A 15,873-nucleotide genomic window follows, 5' to 3' on the forward strand; every position below is an offset into this window, starting at 1 on the left:
GAATGAAAACGCCCCCCCCCCCTCCTAACCACTATCGAATAGATTTATTTCTTTTCGTCAGTTTTTTACTTGTAAAAAATTAATTTTTTTTCGATTGAGTATATTGGTATAATTTCTCTGGATTTGCCCTTGCATGTACATGTACCTCCAACTAACTGACGACGTGAAGCATAGATTACTTATGAAATATTTGTAAAACCTACAGATAAATATTCAGAGCACATTGCAAAGGCGTTGCGAAAATATTATATAAATACTGAATTCTAAGACACACCAATACGCATATTTCTGTATTTTATATTTTTCCAAATGAAAATATATTTGTTTGAAACATTGATGAAAATATCAGTATGCAGTATATACATGTATACATGTATATACTGCATACTGATATCCTCAGTGCGAAGCAACGCACATCATTAATAACATTTTTGATTTTGAAGCAGGATGAAAATTTATTGTTGTACACCTGCAAAAAAAAAATTATTTCATTAGATTTTGTTTAAAAGTAAAATAAATGGACGGCTGATATAAGTATGTAAATTGTGGGTGTAATATGTAACAGTACTGACTCTACCTTTCGTAATATTATAAGGAACTTGACAGTCATATATTCATCCAAGTTCTAGATCTTGTTTCGTGGAATTGCAGACAATATTAATATCTGAATCCTCCAATTTCGTTCATTATTTCTTTTTTATTAATATTTTAACAGCAAGCTAGCCAAATGTTATTTTGCTTACAAGTATTACAAAGGGCAGATGTGATTATGATATTTCCTGTTTTCACAGTGATGGATCCAGAAGGGGCGGAGGGTCCATTCTTTGCATTTGCTAAGAGAGAGAGAGAGAGAGAGAGAGAGTCCTGAATTTTTGTTGTGCTTTTTATTTTAGAATATTTCATTGAAAGGCTAATGTAGTAATATATAGAAATTCAATTGCGAAAACAAAATTGGATTTACGGGTTCGGAGATTTTATCTTTATTTTCCTTTCATTGTCGAAACCTTTCTGGTACTAATTCCATAATTTGTTCCCAGTTTGATGACTCCCCAACTTTTAAAATGATACTACACCCCTGTATCTGTTTATCTTTCTGCAAACGTACGTTATAACAACTCTATTCCTCTTCAACCCCCATTCTGAAAAAAATCCAGATCCGAGTCTTTTACAAGCTAGTAATCATGTAAAGCAGCATTAAGAATTGTCTTCAGAAAAACATTACTACTAGTATCCTATAATAAAAAAAAAATTAAAACGAAGATAGTGTACAGCTTTAAAACGAAAACAGGCGATTGAAAGGGGGTGAAATTGGAGATAATAGAAATAGATCTCTGTTAATAATTTAATGATATCATCGAGTAAAGTTAAAGTGATTCATCTTGATAAAAAATCAATTATTTGAAAGAGCACCATCTTAAATAATTACAGTCTTTATGACGTCACAATTGATGTATATGTATTACTTTTAACGTCACGTTCAAAGACTGACGAAGAGAAATGTAACGTATATGTTTTTTGAGTTTTGAATTCAGATAACATAAATCCAAGATCATGCCTCTCCACATATATCGTTTCAAATGAACTACTGACCATTTTTTAATACATTGTGTGTTATTTTTTTTACTACTATTATTATATAAGCCAAATACTACTGAAGGTTTAACAAAACTGTTGAATCTTTGGGACATCAAAATTTAAATGTAAAGTCATATTTCATATTGGCCACACGTACGAACAACGATTATATTAAGCGTGTAGATTCGTATCAGCAATATTTATACACATGGTAAGTATGAAAGTTGTTCTTGACTGTGGCCACACTTAATTTTGGGAAATTCTGTCGAAAAATCGGCATTTTTGAACGTTTTTATGAAACCGTCGCATCTTCAAACCATCGCACGTGCCTTACAGCGCATTATTTTACAAAATGAGTAACGGAAGGAAAAGAAGTATGTTGTCCTCTAATAATTAACGTATAATACCGGCCATGAATAGAAACTCGATTTTTGTGAAAAACACAGGGCCAAATATGATGTTTCGTGGCTCTACCTCTTTTTCCAAATTTTGGAACAGAGCCAATTTCATGACCTATTTGCACTAAAACAAAATGAATGTCAATCATTCTGACTATGCCTTCAAGAAGAACTAATCTTTGTTCTTTTACTACAAAAAAGAATATTTGAATAATTTTTAAAGTTGCAATTTTTTTCTCCTCAAAATATGACTAAAACGTTAAAGAATTACCTCAAATTTTGTTGCATAAGAGCTATGTTTAGTAAGAGGCCATAAAACATATATGGGTTTGATTAGCTCAGTAAAAATTTGTCTGATTTCATTTCAAGCATACTAGATTTTGTACACAAAACTTGAAGGCGATCGGAGAAGTTTGCTTTCGGACTATTTTGCATGCTTTTCACAGAGACAGGCTGTTGAGATATTTATCAATTCGATAAGATTTTTATGTAAAGCTCTAAAAACTGAAAGTTTTCCGTATTTACATAACATTTTTATCAAAATTTAACTATTGGGATAGCTACCTCCTAGTAACAGATTTTTAATCCCACATTAAACGTTTTCTAAGCTTTCAAGTTTGTTTGTTCACGATAGAATTTGTCTAAATTTGAATTAAGTTTTTAAAAAAATTGTTCCAAAAAATCTTTTGAGCAAAAAACTATAAAACCACATGATTTATTTATTTTCTCATGGGTTTGTATAAATGCTGTTATCTGATTGGTCAGAAGAACTAGCACCTTGTTTATTTGGTGTATTTATTGCATATCACGGTTATTGCTCATCAATTCCTTAGTTGGAAATCGTCCAGACCTGTAAAGTTCATAACTTGAAATAAAACCCAAAATCGATCTTCCAATGTAGTGTTATTTTAGAACGAATTTAGAGCTAAACATTACTGCAATTATCGATCCCAACATCTGTTGCATGTTCATAAAAAATTACAGAAAAGATAATTGCAGAAAATCATTACAACTGAAAAAAAACCCTAATGTTATCAATTTCCCAAATATATATTACGTCACCTGCTGATCGATCAGTTTCAGTTTAGCACAGAAAAGGTAACTTACTTCAAATGTTTGCCAACGCACATATCGAAGTCCAAATTTGGATGGATAGAATGTAATTATTGCAAACTAGAGGTGAGTATTGAATATTCAAGTTTAGTTGGGATTAACACGAATTCCAGTTGATAAATACTGTTTTCAGTTGTGTTTCCCTCTACCATTCCTTGCTTCAAAACAATTTTTTTGACAATCATTGCACTTTTTAAGATTGTAAAATAAAAGTAAAATAAATTGCTCTTGGAAGGATTATTCTCATATTTGAAAAAAAATTCAATTTTTGCCTGAATCGGATCAATTTACCACCTGTGTTCTGAAAATATTCGCATCAAATGCACAATCGGTATGTACTGTCGGGCGTTAAGGCCAAAACTTCCTAAAATATTAATTAAATGCTTATATTTATATTCTATAATTTTTCCTTTTCATTATTGTTTATTTCGGTAATTTTTTATGTGAATTCTGCACCCTTCAAAATTGGTGTGTCTTATAGACGTAAGATTTGTGATGTCACAAAGTTAAATAACGCAACAAACATTGCGAGAAAAAAAAGTGACAAATTAATTTTAAACGCACATTTTTTGTATTTTTACATTAATTTAACGGGGTTATTTTTATTCTATTAAATTTTGTCAAAACATGTACGATTTGGTTGTCCTAGAGTATTGAAAATGCATAAAGTTCCTACTTTGTATTCTAACGCGCGGTGACAAGGTTTCGCGTGTGTTATAGACATTTGAACGTCGTGGATTCCTAATGGATTTCGTAAAGTAAATAACACTAAATGTAAATATAAAGAATCCTTTTTTATATCATTAATATAGTTAAAAGTACAGAGTATAAATCAACAAAATTAAAATAAATGATATATAAGAATAATATATCTTTTTTCATTTGTATGGACAGAAGGGAGTTTATTTCAAGTGTGTTATTTACATGTTATTCTAATCAAAAATTCAACAGCTAGAGCATGGTTACATGTTCATTTCAAAAATTATGTCAACAATATGCATCTAATGATAAGTACATCACCAGAGACATTTTTAGATTTTTTTTAAATTAACTGTAAAATTTTTCTAGTTTTATAGTTTTTCCTGCTCCGAAAGGTAATTAATTATGCAAAATATTTTTCTCAAGTCTATCAACTTTAGCTATTTCATTTAGTTAGATAAAGTCCTTCATATTTCACACTTCCAAACATTAATGACCTCTTACTGATTTTTTTGTTTTAAGAAATTCAATCATCAGAAGAAAATAAGATAAACAAAAACAATGGCATAACTAAAAGCTTCCTATTGTAACAACCACAAATTGAAAAAGTGACATTTTGAGTGTATGTTTTGCTATTTCTGCTCTGTTACAAATGCAAACAGAACTAGTTATTAAACAATTTTAATGCAAACTTAAATCTCAAGAAAATCTTTGGATTATAAATATCATTTCAAAATCTTTTCAATGGAAGTGTTAAATAGTACGCTGTCATTATGCACCATACCGCAGTATGTGTAAACCGAGACAGGGCGTGTATTATTTTTCTAGGTTATTAAAAATATGTAATGGATTTTTATTTATGGTGTCCGCTGCGCTAAAGTGTATGAAACATTTGAAGACTATCTTTTAAAATTAACTTAACAATTGATGGAAGTTAACATAATTTTTATTCTTGTTGAATTACAGTTTTTAAGTGATCTCCAGGACATATCAAGGACATAAAAACCTAGCTTAAGTGAAAATTTTAATTTAAAAAAACATTACTATATTCTGAACATTAGTTTGATTTGATTTATACGAGAATAGTTTTGAAATTTGTATCGAGAGGCATAGGCATGAAATAAATGCCATCATCATGTTTAAAAACATTTAAATGCGCTTGGCACGAAAAAGGTCTCTCGATGGCCCTGGGTGCCGAATGTAGAACAAAATTTGAAGTTCTCTAGAGGAAAGTGGTGGCATCTCCATAATCCATATAAGTTAAAAATTCTTGAGAGGGACGTTAAACCATATACAGTCAATTAATCAATCAATTGCAATTTTATTGCTCATTCTTTCGAATCTATAGATCTGCTCCCATTTTGCATTGTTTTATGGACTTTTGAGTTTGAAAACTACATGTTGACTGTTTGTTATCTCCATATACCGTATAAGTAGAATTTTTAGCGAGGATTTAATTTTGGCATTATTAGCGAGGTCGCTGACATCGCTAAAATTGAATATCGCTAAAAATTAATTGCGTATTATTTGTAATATATTCTTTAGTTAGCATTTTAAAATCGCTAAAATTTCTTCTCGCTAAAATTAAAATGCCTGATTTTAGTTAGAAATCGCTAAATTTGCGTCTCGCTAAAATTTCCACTAATACGGTATTTCATAAGTTGTTAAAATTTGATTTTCTAGGTTATTGTATGAATGCCCATATTTCCTTTATAATTTTGAATTTGTTTCATAAGTAGGTTTCGAAACCGAAAATGAATAGACCTGAGGTTTTCTGGATTCTCCTTCCACTGATAATATTTGTATGGAAAACAGAAAACATAGGAGTAAACTCATGTATTATATCAGATGATGAATTTGGAAAACATCAGCAAAACTTCAAACACCTCTCATCTCTTGGAAAAGGAATGCAGCTTATTTATGTGAATATCAGTTCTACATCATTTGAAAACTTCACTCTAACTATGAAGACGTGGAATAAAATCACTGATTGGATATGGATAACAAATGAATATAGACACTATCTGTCATACCCTGTGGACATTGATGTATTTACCCTAGGTTTGATGAAACAAAATTTTCATACTTTAAATCTAAATGTTAGTATACACAATATATCAGAGTGTAAAAACGATACCTTATCAATTCAAATTTACCACTACTTATTTAAAATCCGTAACAGTTCAAGTGGGTATTTTTGCCATCGTTATTTCGATAATCAGGAATGGAAGGAACTTTTGTTTTTCATTGCTTATGTGTCTGTTGGTTATGAATTTAAATGTTTTAATGGTCTTGACATGTCATCTCCTTTTACGGTAAAAAAATCTCCAATTATATATATTACTATTGCAATCATATTGATTATCATTTCTTACTATCCAATGATATTGTCAAGATCTATGCATGAAAGGTTAGGCGAGAACTTGTGGTATACACTAAAGCCGACTACCCATACACACCTCGTCGCTTCTTTCTTCGAATCATGTTTCAAACTGGGGACCTAAAATCTGAAAATTTATCTGAATTTCAAAAGAATTTCTCTAATTCCACCAGTGCCACTCGTATTTCCATCCTGATATATATTGTGACGGTAACAGCTTTCATAGTTAAGGTTATCTTGACAAATCACTGCGAGATTTGCTTTCATCCAAATGTCCATCTTTTTCAGGAGATATATTTTACACATGGGGTTTCTGAACTGAGTATAGCTTTGATTGTAATCACAACCATTGTCAGTTTTTTTGCCCTGTCTGCATTAAACAACAGCATTTTAGTTTTATCAAAAGAGTCCAGTGATCAATTACTTCTTTTCAATTATTTTTCCTGCAGATTTATTCCTGTACGGCATTTCTTAAAACACATAGATATACAGGAATCCATTTCACAAAAAGTGGTTAGTCGATTGTTTTTATTGTTTTCATTAAAATTCTGGTTTCAGGTTTGTTTGATTTCTTTAAAAGCTGAACAAAATTCAGTAAACATTATATGTACAGCATATGTAAAGTATATAGGAAAGGTAATTTTTTCTCCTATTATATTTTTGCTTAACATACTTTGTATATGTATATTTTCTCTTTTTCCAATTTTAAATCAATTATTCTTTTTATATTTAAAAATATCGACTTTAGCTCTGAGTAGTATAACTACATGGACATTTACATGTAAGTTTAAAGGTATTGTAGACCGTCGATGCTTTTCTTTTTTATGTATTATATGCATTTTTCTTTCTTTAGTTACTATAGGATTATCAGCATATTGTAATGCAATATTTATGGGAGTAAGTTGCATTGTGCAATTCTTTATTTATTTCATATTAGTAGCTATTCCACATTTGTACTCAACACAGCTTTACATATTTCTCATTGTTACAGCTATTTTTACTTACATGAGCAAATTTTTTCTACAATTTTTTCAACTGTATCGATTATTGCTACAAAAAATAATACAATTGAAAGGTACAAATGATATACTTATTGAGGATTATGATTATATTGTTAGGCGCTGTTGTCCTGTAAAAATGGAAATATTTTTTCTCTTAGCAAAAGTGTTAATGACTTCATTTTTACTCGTGATTATGTATCTGACTCTCATTGACGTTCACTTTCTTGATGGAGAAAAATCGTTTGATTTAAATATATTTCTGACTTATGCTTTCATTCTACTAACACCTGGTGTTATCGAGGTTTTATTTTTCGAAAGCAATGCAGACAAAGTTGAAAAAATGCACTACGACTTAGACGAACTTGTTAGACAGTTAACGAGCGTACACAACCTTGATGGCAATGGTATCATATGTGAGGACGATTTGAATGAAAAGAAGAACATTACACCTAAATTTATTTTTGATTATTCAAACCCAGATGGCCCCTTTTCGTGTTGCAAATTATGGTGCCAGATTTTAAGTAATTTCTACTGTGGATGTTTTTTTGGATGCTGTAACGACTTAAATTGTGACTGTTCATCTTCATTAATGAATGAAATTGAGGGAAAGGAAGAAAATGATGAAATTACCAATAACAGTGAGGAAAATACAAATGAGCAAGACAGCAGCATAGAAAGCGATTGTAGCATTGATGAAAACACAGAAGTCAAATACATCGACAAAAAAGTAAAAATACATATCGAAAACAACTTACACAATATTAAAACACAAGACGTCTCTAGCATCGGAGAAGATATAAAAGAACAAGAACATATGGAGATGTCTAACATGGGGCAAAATATAAAAGCACAAACATCGAGATGTCTTGCATTGAAGATTATATAGAAGAACAAGAAAAAATACAGAAACTGGAAACATTGCAAAAAATATAAAATAGCTGAAAAATAATACATAAACACAAAACATGGAAGACGATTTAAAGGAAATTCAGTCCGGCTAGCAGAGGTCAACATAAGCCCGAACAGGCTTGTGTGATTTTTAGTTTTGTTTATACATGTATTTTCATTTGTATATATTGGTAAAAAAAAATAAAAGACTTTTGTTCTAACAAAAAAGAAAGTTTGGTTTTAGCTTTATTGTGCCCTAAAAATGTATTGTCATTAAAAAGCTTTGAAACTGGCTTAAATATTACTTAAAGTATTTGTTTTTGATAAATCAGGAAAGAATATGGAACAAAGAATTAACATTCTGCAAATATGACGTCATAGATGTGATGCTTTTTTGAATTTTAACAGAAAAAGCCTAAAATTAGCCAATTTCAAGGGTAACTTTCCTTTAGAAAATAGTGTTCACAGCCGTCGCCCACTTTCAATTTTTGATATGTTGTTCAAATAACATTAAAAAAAATCACATACCTCAAAATCTTTGTGGGCGATGCCTGTGGACAATATTTTCTGATAGAAAATTCCATTGAAAATTGGTGTCTCCTGCAAATTTTTAAGAAAATACGGAAAATGAACATGTTTATGACGTCACAATTAGCATTTAAAAACACATGTGAGAAAAATGATTTGTATGATTTTTCTGTATGGAATTTCAATTATTTAGAAAGCACTAGTTTTCATCTTTTTACACTAGTTTTATTTTTATTTTATTTTATTTTTTTTAGAAAATCAGAGGTCAAGATTTGTTTAGAAACCATACCTTGTTCTTTAGTTTTTACCGGGTTCACATTTGCGTGAAGGTCAGTCAACATTTCTGGTTTCTATAGCTCAGTTGGTTAGAGCTCTGGCACGGAACGTCGGAGGCCCTGGGTTGGAGTCCCGGATGAGACCTGACTTTTCACCACCTGTGACATAATTACGTAAGCAGGAATTTCTCCAAAAATATTCCAGTTTATGCCCTTATGTTCATGTCATGATTATCAATATAAAAAATAAATATCTATATATGTTTTAACATTGTTTTTGAAATATGACTTTTTTCTGTTTATTGTGAAGTCTTGTATCTTTGTACATCATTGAATAAAATATGATTTTATAACAACTTTTATCCTTCCACATACGCCTTTTCTTAATGTAATGTGCCTTAGTGTAATGTGTCTTTAATCATACAGTTTTTCTAACACAAAAAATATTTTTCAAGCATCTGATTGAAACATGGTCAAATTAAAGCTTTTATTTTTATTGCATATGTACTGAAGGTTCAACAAATTAAATAAAAACAAACACTTTCATTGTTGAGGTTATTCACTATAGTCAATGACTTAGTGAAAAATGTTTCTAAATCATACATGTAATTGAAAATCTTATGAGTTAATTGGTCTTAACCTCTGTATGTTTGTCAAAGACATAATATATGCAGTTTTTAAACTGATTCAAAATTGCGTCATTTAAGTGATGCTGGAAAAGCATTACAAATATTGCACAGTGAAAGAGGTTGTAAATGGAAGGGAAATATAGAAACATTTATATGAATAACAAGATATAATTATAATGTCATGTACATAATTTGAAACGCATGTTCTAAATAAATTTAATCCCCTAAATATCATGTATGCGTAAAATGCAAAAGGAGTAGTAAATTTTTTTTTTCATTTCTATCAGTATTTCCTAAAAAGTTAAAAAAAATTAGCATAAAAAGCTTCAATTAAGTTAGTGAGGTCTTTGTATTATTCTATATATCATAAAATGATAATCATAGTTCATTTTTTGAGTTATGTAATAAAAGTTGTATTTATAAGCTTTTCGGTGGTTTTTGGATAGAGTTTATTTCTAAAATATGTGTGTTTGTATGTTTTTTTTTAGAATTAGATGAAAAGTGAGCTCGAATCAGTTTTATGGACATCACTCTTATCACACCCAGTGGATAAGTGTATAATATCCTATGAGCCAATTTTCAGATTCATAAAACTGATACGAGCTCACTTTCCATCTAATTCAACCAAAGAAACCCCCCCCCCCCCCGAAAAAAAATATAAAATGAAAACAAAAAAAACAAAAAAACCACGCATGTTTGTTAATTTCTACCGATTTTGTAATATCACAAACTCACACCACTGTTCAAACTTCAAACACTCCTGGTCACATAAATATTTCAATTAAAAAAAAAATACTTGTTCATATATTAAGAAATACTGTAAACCAACTTTTAATCGCGAAGACTTTATTTCGCGATGTACCAGGGATAAACTAGTTCGCAACGATTTATTTTCGAGATCAAACTCTTTTAGAGTTGTTGTTAAAAGACATATACACTTTAAGGACCAGTTAGCGGCGAGAAATATTCGCGATTAAGAGGTCCTCGCGAACTTCGCAAAAAAATATCGCACGCGAATTAAAGCTGGTTTGCAGTAGATACTGAAAAAAATAACAAAATTTCTAGGGTTTCTTTGTTAATTGTAGTACGTCCCTCTCAAAAATATTTAAATAAGCTCAAATGAAGACGCAATCAAATATCTTATGAAGGACTGCAAAGATATACTCATCACTAAAGGCCATTGATCAAGGAAGATTTTTTTTTTGTTCCACACCTACTGCACTTTGTCTCATCCAAATAATCGGTCTCCATGTATACATGTACGTACCATAGTTTATTCAAACCTACTGCTCTACAAAACAAGATAACAACAACAACAATAGAAAGTTTGGAGATTTCACAATTGGACTGGCTCTGATTTGAAGATGTTTCGTTTGGAATTTAGATTGGTCCTTTCAGATATAATTCTTAAAAATACAGACTTTTTAAGGTCACTACATTTACTAAACTTTTTGTCGACTATTAACATTTTATTTTAATTATTAATCGAATTCCTTTCCTGAAGTTTTGTTATTTCAGATCTAGTGGTTCGTAAGAATACAGATCTTTGAAGGGCACTAAGCTAAATCATTTTTGTCGTTTTTATTGATTTATATCCCCTCATTATTCTAATTTTAGAAACACCGTGACGGAAAAACCTGGATATTGACAAAAGTATTAAATACAATAGTTTGATATTGACTCATTACGTAACTTTAAACTTGGTTTTATAGAAATTTCAACCGTTGATGGTATGTTGACTTAATCAATACCAATGACGCATAAAAGCAAAACACGAGTATACGTATTCGTTTCTCTTTATCAGTACGTACAGACAGTCTAATTTCTGTGTATTAAGTATTAATGATTGTATTGCTATAAAACTGTCTACTAAAAGGCATACATTAAACTGGGAAAACATAAACAAAAATCCAATAACTTTCATAACGAAGAATTAGGTTTATTCGAGTTACCTAGAAAATCGAAATAAAATCCCTTGTTTCGTTAAAATCGAAGCTTCTGCCAATTTTATTAAGCTCAATTTGTGCCAAACAGGTTGTTATGTAATGAGAGTTATCCACAGCTTCTAAAATAAAAAGAAATGCGTTCTCCTTTTGTTTGTTTGTTTTTTGGCTTTATGATCAATCTGCCTGATATATAGACCAATGAATCATTGTTAATGGCACATTCTTAATTCATCTTCCCTTCCTTATGACCACCCTTCCTCTTCTGTTGAGAAATGTATCTATTTTGCTAATTTTGTTTTCTTTTCCATATTTCTAATTTTTTTAAAAAATAGTATGTCGATAGACACGTATTAATGGGCATTCCAAAGAACTACGCATGCTAGCTCGAGAATCCCGCCTACATTTTGCACCCATTTAATTCAATATTTATAGCAATTTGGCAAAAAAATCTTTGTTTCATGCAAAGAACAGTTCAATGGTAACTGATTATTTCTTTTAATACCAGCGCTAAATAGTAAGTTATCCCTAATTCTATCTCTTGCAAAAAAGAGGATAGACGATATGTTCCATTGAAATCGGACTTTCAAACATCACCTTATTTTGAAATAGTCTTGAATATGATTAAAAGTTCCTAAAATTTGTTCATATATGTAACACATATAAAATTGAACATATATATATATTTTTAAAATACAATGTTTTAGTTGTAAACCGCCTTGAAATTTGTGAAAAGATATTTTTTGTCATTTTTTTGTCTATAAACGTATGCCCCCCCCCCCCCCGTGAAATACAAAAAGCTTTGGTACGAATTTGTCAAATGACAGTCCATTTTACCTGTAAAAAGGAATTTTTCGTTTCACGGGGGGGGGGAGAGAAATGTTTTAGAAATATTATCTGTTTTCTGTTGATTTCTGTAGTGAAAATCACAAGATTTACAAAAAAAATTTGAGTTGTGTCTCTTTATTTTCCCAAACAAGTAATGTTTTACGAAAATAAAAATAATAAAAATCATTCAAATATGTTAACATTTGAAAAGTGACTTCGAGGTAGGCGGGAGAACAATGCTATCCTTCACACTTCTTTTGAGAATTAAATGACGGTCAACAATATAGGTCCGTATAGTCAAGAGTAGACCTCATCAAAAGTCAATAATTGTATTTAAGAACAATTTATCTGATCACCAAAATCTCACAAGCTCGCGCACTTTATACTTTTAGTCATATATACTATTCGATTTCTTATCCTTTTCTATATTTACAAAGTACTAAAGTTGAATATTTTATTGTCTCTCGTCAGTACATTGTATATATCCTTTTTTCATTACCATGAGTGCCGACAAATGGTCAAAATTTGAAGCCCTTTGCTGGTATCTGTTGACGTCTCTATATGAGTGAAAAATTCTCAAAGGGAACCTGAAACAACATACAATTAATTTTTTAAAGATCATGGTGTGGGCGGAAAGTTCTCAGATGCAAGGCTATCTCCGAGGTAAGGCTTAAAGGTCAGATGTTTTGTATTCAAAGGAAGGCCTAGTCATAAGGAATAAATCTTTGAAGTATAAAAGTCGTGATTCTTAAAGTTCAAAAGTTACGGCCAAGTTATTTTTTTTAAAAGTTGGTCAATCTTTAAAAATTTTTGTATTGGTTATATATTTCTTCCTTTAGTCTTTTCGATTTATAAAAAAAGTGCAATCTCTTCGACAATGTGAAATTCAATGTGAAAAACACTAACTTAAAAAAAAGACTCCGAAACATAAGGGTAACAAATTACTTTTTATTTATTTTTGCTTAGCTCATAATTATATAAATATTTAAGGACTCTTTGATTTTTAACTAATATTTATTTAAGAAGAACATTCACTTCGATTTCAGTATAAGTGAATCTGCAGGAACTTCATATCCGTATATTATACTAGTTATGGAATGTGAAGATGTTAATGTATACCTTTCCTCAGATGACCAAAAATTCTACTTATAAGAATAAAAAACCAACTATTGCACATTGTAAACCTACAATTCTGGTGTTAAATTTCAATTTCAAATTACTAGGTCAATGACCTACTTTTCATGCTAGTGGCCTCTGAGTAATTCGCGGGAAATACCTCAATTTTTAACACTATGGCCATTTTTTTCTTCACTCACAAAATATTACAAGCAACAAAACTCTTTAAATACTGAAATATTATAGCAATGGAACAAAATTGCTTCATATTAAGAAACAATTAGAGTTTTGGTCATAAACTTGATAATTATCAAGGAATCACTATCTAATTTGCTGGGTATGCCAGGAAGTCAAAGCTAGTTGGAAACGTGGGATAAATTGCACGATGTTGGAAGCCCGTTTTTCACAAATTATCCCACGTTTAAATTACACGAGATGACCATTCAAGTTAATTTCAATAGTCCCTGCAAAAGATAGACATGCATGTTAGACCCCCTTATCTTCTAGTCTTTCATATGGTGAATTTTACATTACGGTTGAATTAGGAATACATCATCTCACCTTATTTTGAAAATGTTATCACGGAAAAAAGCAAATAAAAAGTAAATGTAAGAAAATAAACACTGTTGAAGAAGAACAAGGTCATACTGACTCAAATGAGCATTGTGGCCCATGGGACTTTTGTTTGGATTGTGTTATTTTTTTTTCGCCAATAGATTAATTTTAGAAGGATGGTTGGACGCAAAAAAGAAAAAAAAATCATGAAATGGCCTTATCATAATCATTTAACTTTAATTAAAGTAGGATATTGAAAATTTAATACATGTCACTAATATTTTTTTTCAGAAATATCTGGAATAATTAAATGAAAATGATCTTTCATTGCTAATAAGAAAGCAATTTGTTAGAAAAAAAGTGATTATAAATTATCACATACCAATAAGTCTACGAGGTTTATGTTACAATATAGAAATCCGTGTAACATCATGTCGTTATGTACAAATCAAACTCCAAAGTGTATTTCTTGCTTTAGAAAGAAGATAATTTCGGCAGTTTTCTTTCACAACTCCCAGATGTAAGTCAATTACAACAACATCTCCATAGAAAGAATTACTTTGAGTTAGGAAAACCAGGGGAAAGCAGAGATAAAATTGATAGATTGGAGAAGTGTATTGTTGACATGATTTAGAAATAATCAAGTTATGGAGAAATAGTTCCAAAACTATTGGAAGAATTTAATCAGGACCTTCATAGTTTGAAAAGTAAACGATTGATACATTATTCGGATTTATCCAAATTTAGCAAGTGTGAAATTCCAACACATAACGAAGATGTCCTGGACATGCTACGATTCTTCCATGATTGTGGCAAAATTTCATTTTTCAATAGAAAACATCTATCTGAAATTATTATACTTGATGTTCAGTGGTTTGTTGATGCATTTAAGGACATTGTGACTGATGAGAATCACCAAATACGTGTTCAATCGAAAGAATGGATCTCTTTCCATGAAACAGGAATGCTAGACTATGAACATCTTATAACCATCTGGTCAGAGTTAGAGTTATATGAGATGATAGAGTTTAAAGATCAATTGTTATTATAAATTTCATGCAATTAAAAAATATTTCCTCAGAATTTTTACTATCAAATTTTAACTAATATGTGAATTTTCATAATTCTTTATACATGTATAATATTGTCTATACTATAAAAATTAAACAACACAAACTACATTGCAACTCTAGATCTATTTTTTATTTGTTTTTCAAACAGACAACTGTCCAGCAGGACACGTGCTGCCAGCGCTTGTTTTCCTGCAGAAGATCAAGTGTGGTACATATACTTATTGATATACTACCTTAAATTCAGCTTCATCGATATTATAGAATGTTAAAACTCCATTAAAAGGAATACAATATGAGCATTTGTACAATTAGAATATAATTTTTACCCTTCTTTATGAAAAAAAATTCAATTCCATGTTTCAGCTTAGAAACAGAGGCATTAAAGGGGACAAGGAAGACATCGATGTTGAAAAAGGAGAATCGTCAGTGATTTTTATTTAGTCTGATTTCATTAGTGTCTTCAAGTTGAAAAACAATATAATTTATAATAGATTGTAACAATAGAAAAATACAATGTCAATAAGTGTATTAACTCTGATGTAACTGTATCAATTTTTGACTGTCAAACCGACCATGAATGATTTCTTTCAACTTTTTCTACTTGTTACAGTAAAATTTGGACGTGATTTAATGTAGTCAATGGTTTCTTTACCCATTAAGTAATGTAAGCCTGGAATAATGTATAATCATGAAAAAGTGCTCGTTTTTAATTTCTTGAAAGTACATGTAGTATAGCGAAAGTTGACATCGTCCATGAACTTTTCGGCCAACCCTCGTATATTAAATAACTTTTATGAATATAAATGAAAAATCGGTTGTCTTTTTCATTACTCTATCAGTAAACTCTGGAACTGTAAATATTTTGGGGAGTG

At 30.4% G+C, this 15,873-nt stretch overlaps 1 long non-coding RNA gene across 1 annotated transcript in view; it reads left to right on the plus strand.

The window, feature by feature from the left end:
• LOC134233040 (uncharacterized) overlaps positions 1–15,651 on the plus strand; it is a 78,141-nt gene extending 62,490 nt beyond the window's left edge. The window contains exons 2-3 of the long non-coding RNA XR_009984902.1: positions 15,150–15,209; positions 15,365–15,651. This is a non-coding gene — a long non-coding RNA (uncharacterized LOC134233040). The remainder of the gene's footprint in view (positions 1–15,149; positions 15,210–15,364) is intronic.
• The last annotated feature ends 222 nt before the right edge of the window (positions 15,652–15,873 follow it).

Source organism: Saccostrea cucullata, unplaced genomic scaffold (genome assembly GCF_032062105.1).
Source record: "Saccostrea cucullata isolate Sc308-1 unplaced genomic scaffold, CSIRO_AGI_Scuc_v1 ctg554, whole genome shotgun sequence".
NCBI lineage: Eukaryota > Metazoa > Mollusca > Bivalvia > Ostreida > Ostreidae > Saccostrea > Saccostrea cuccullata.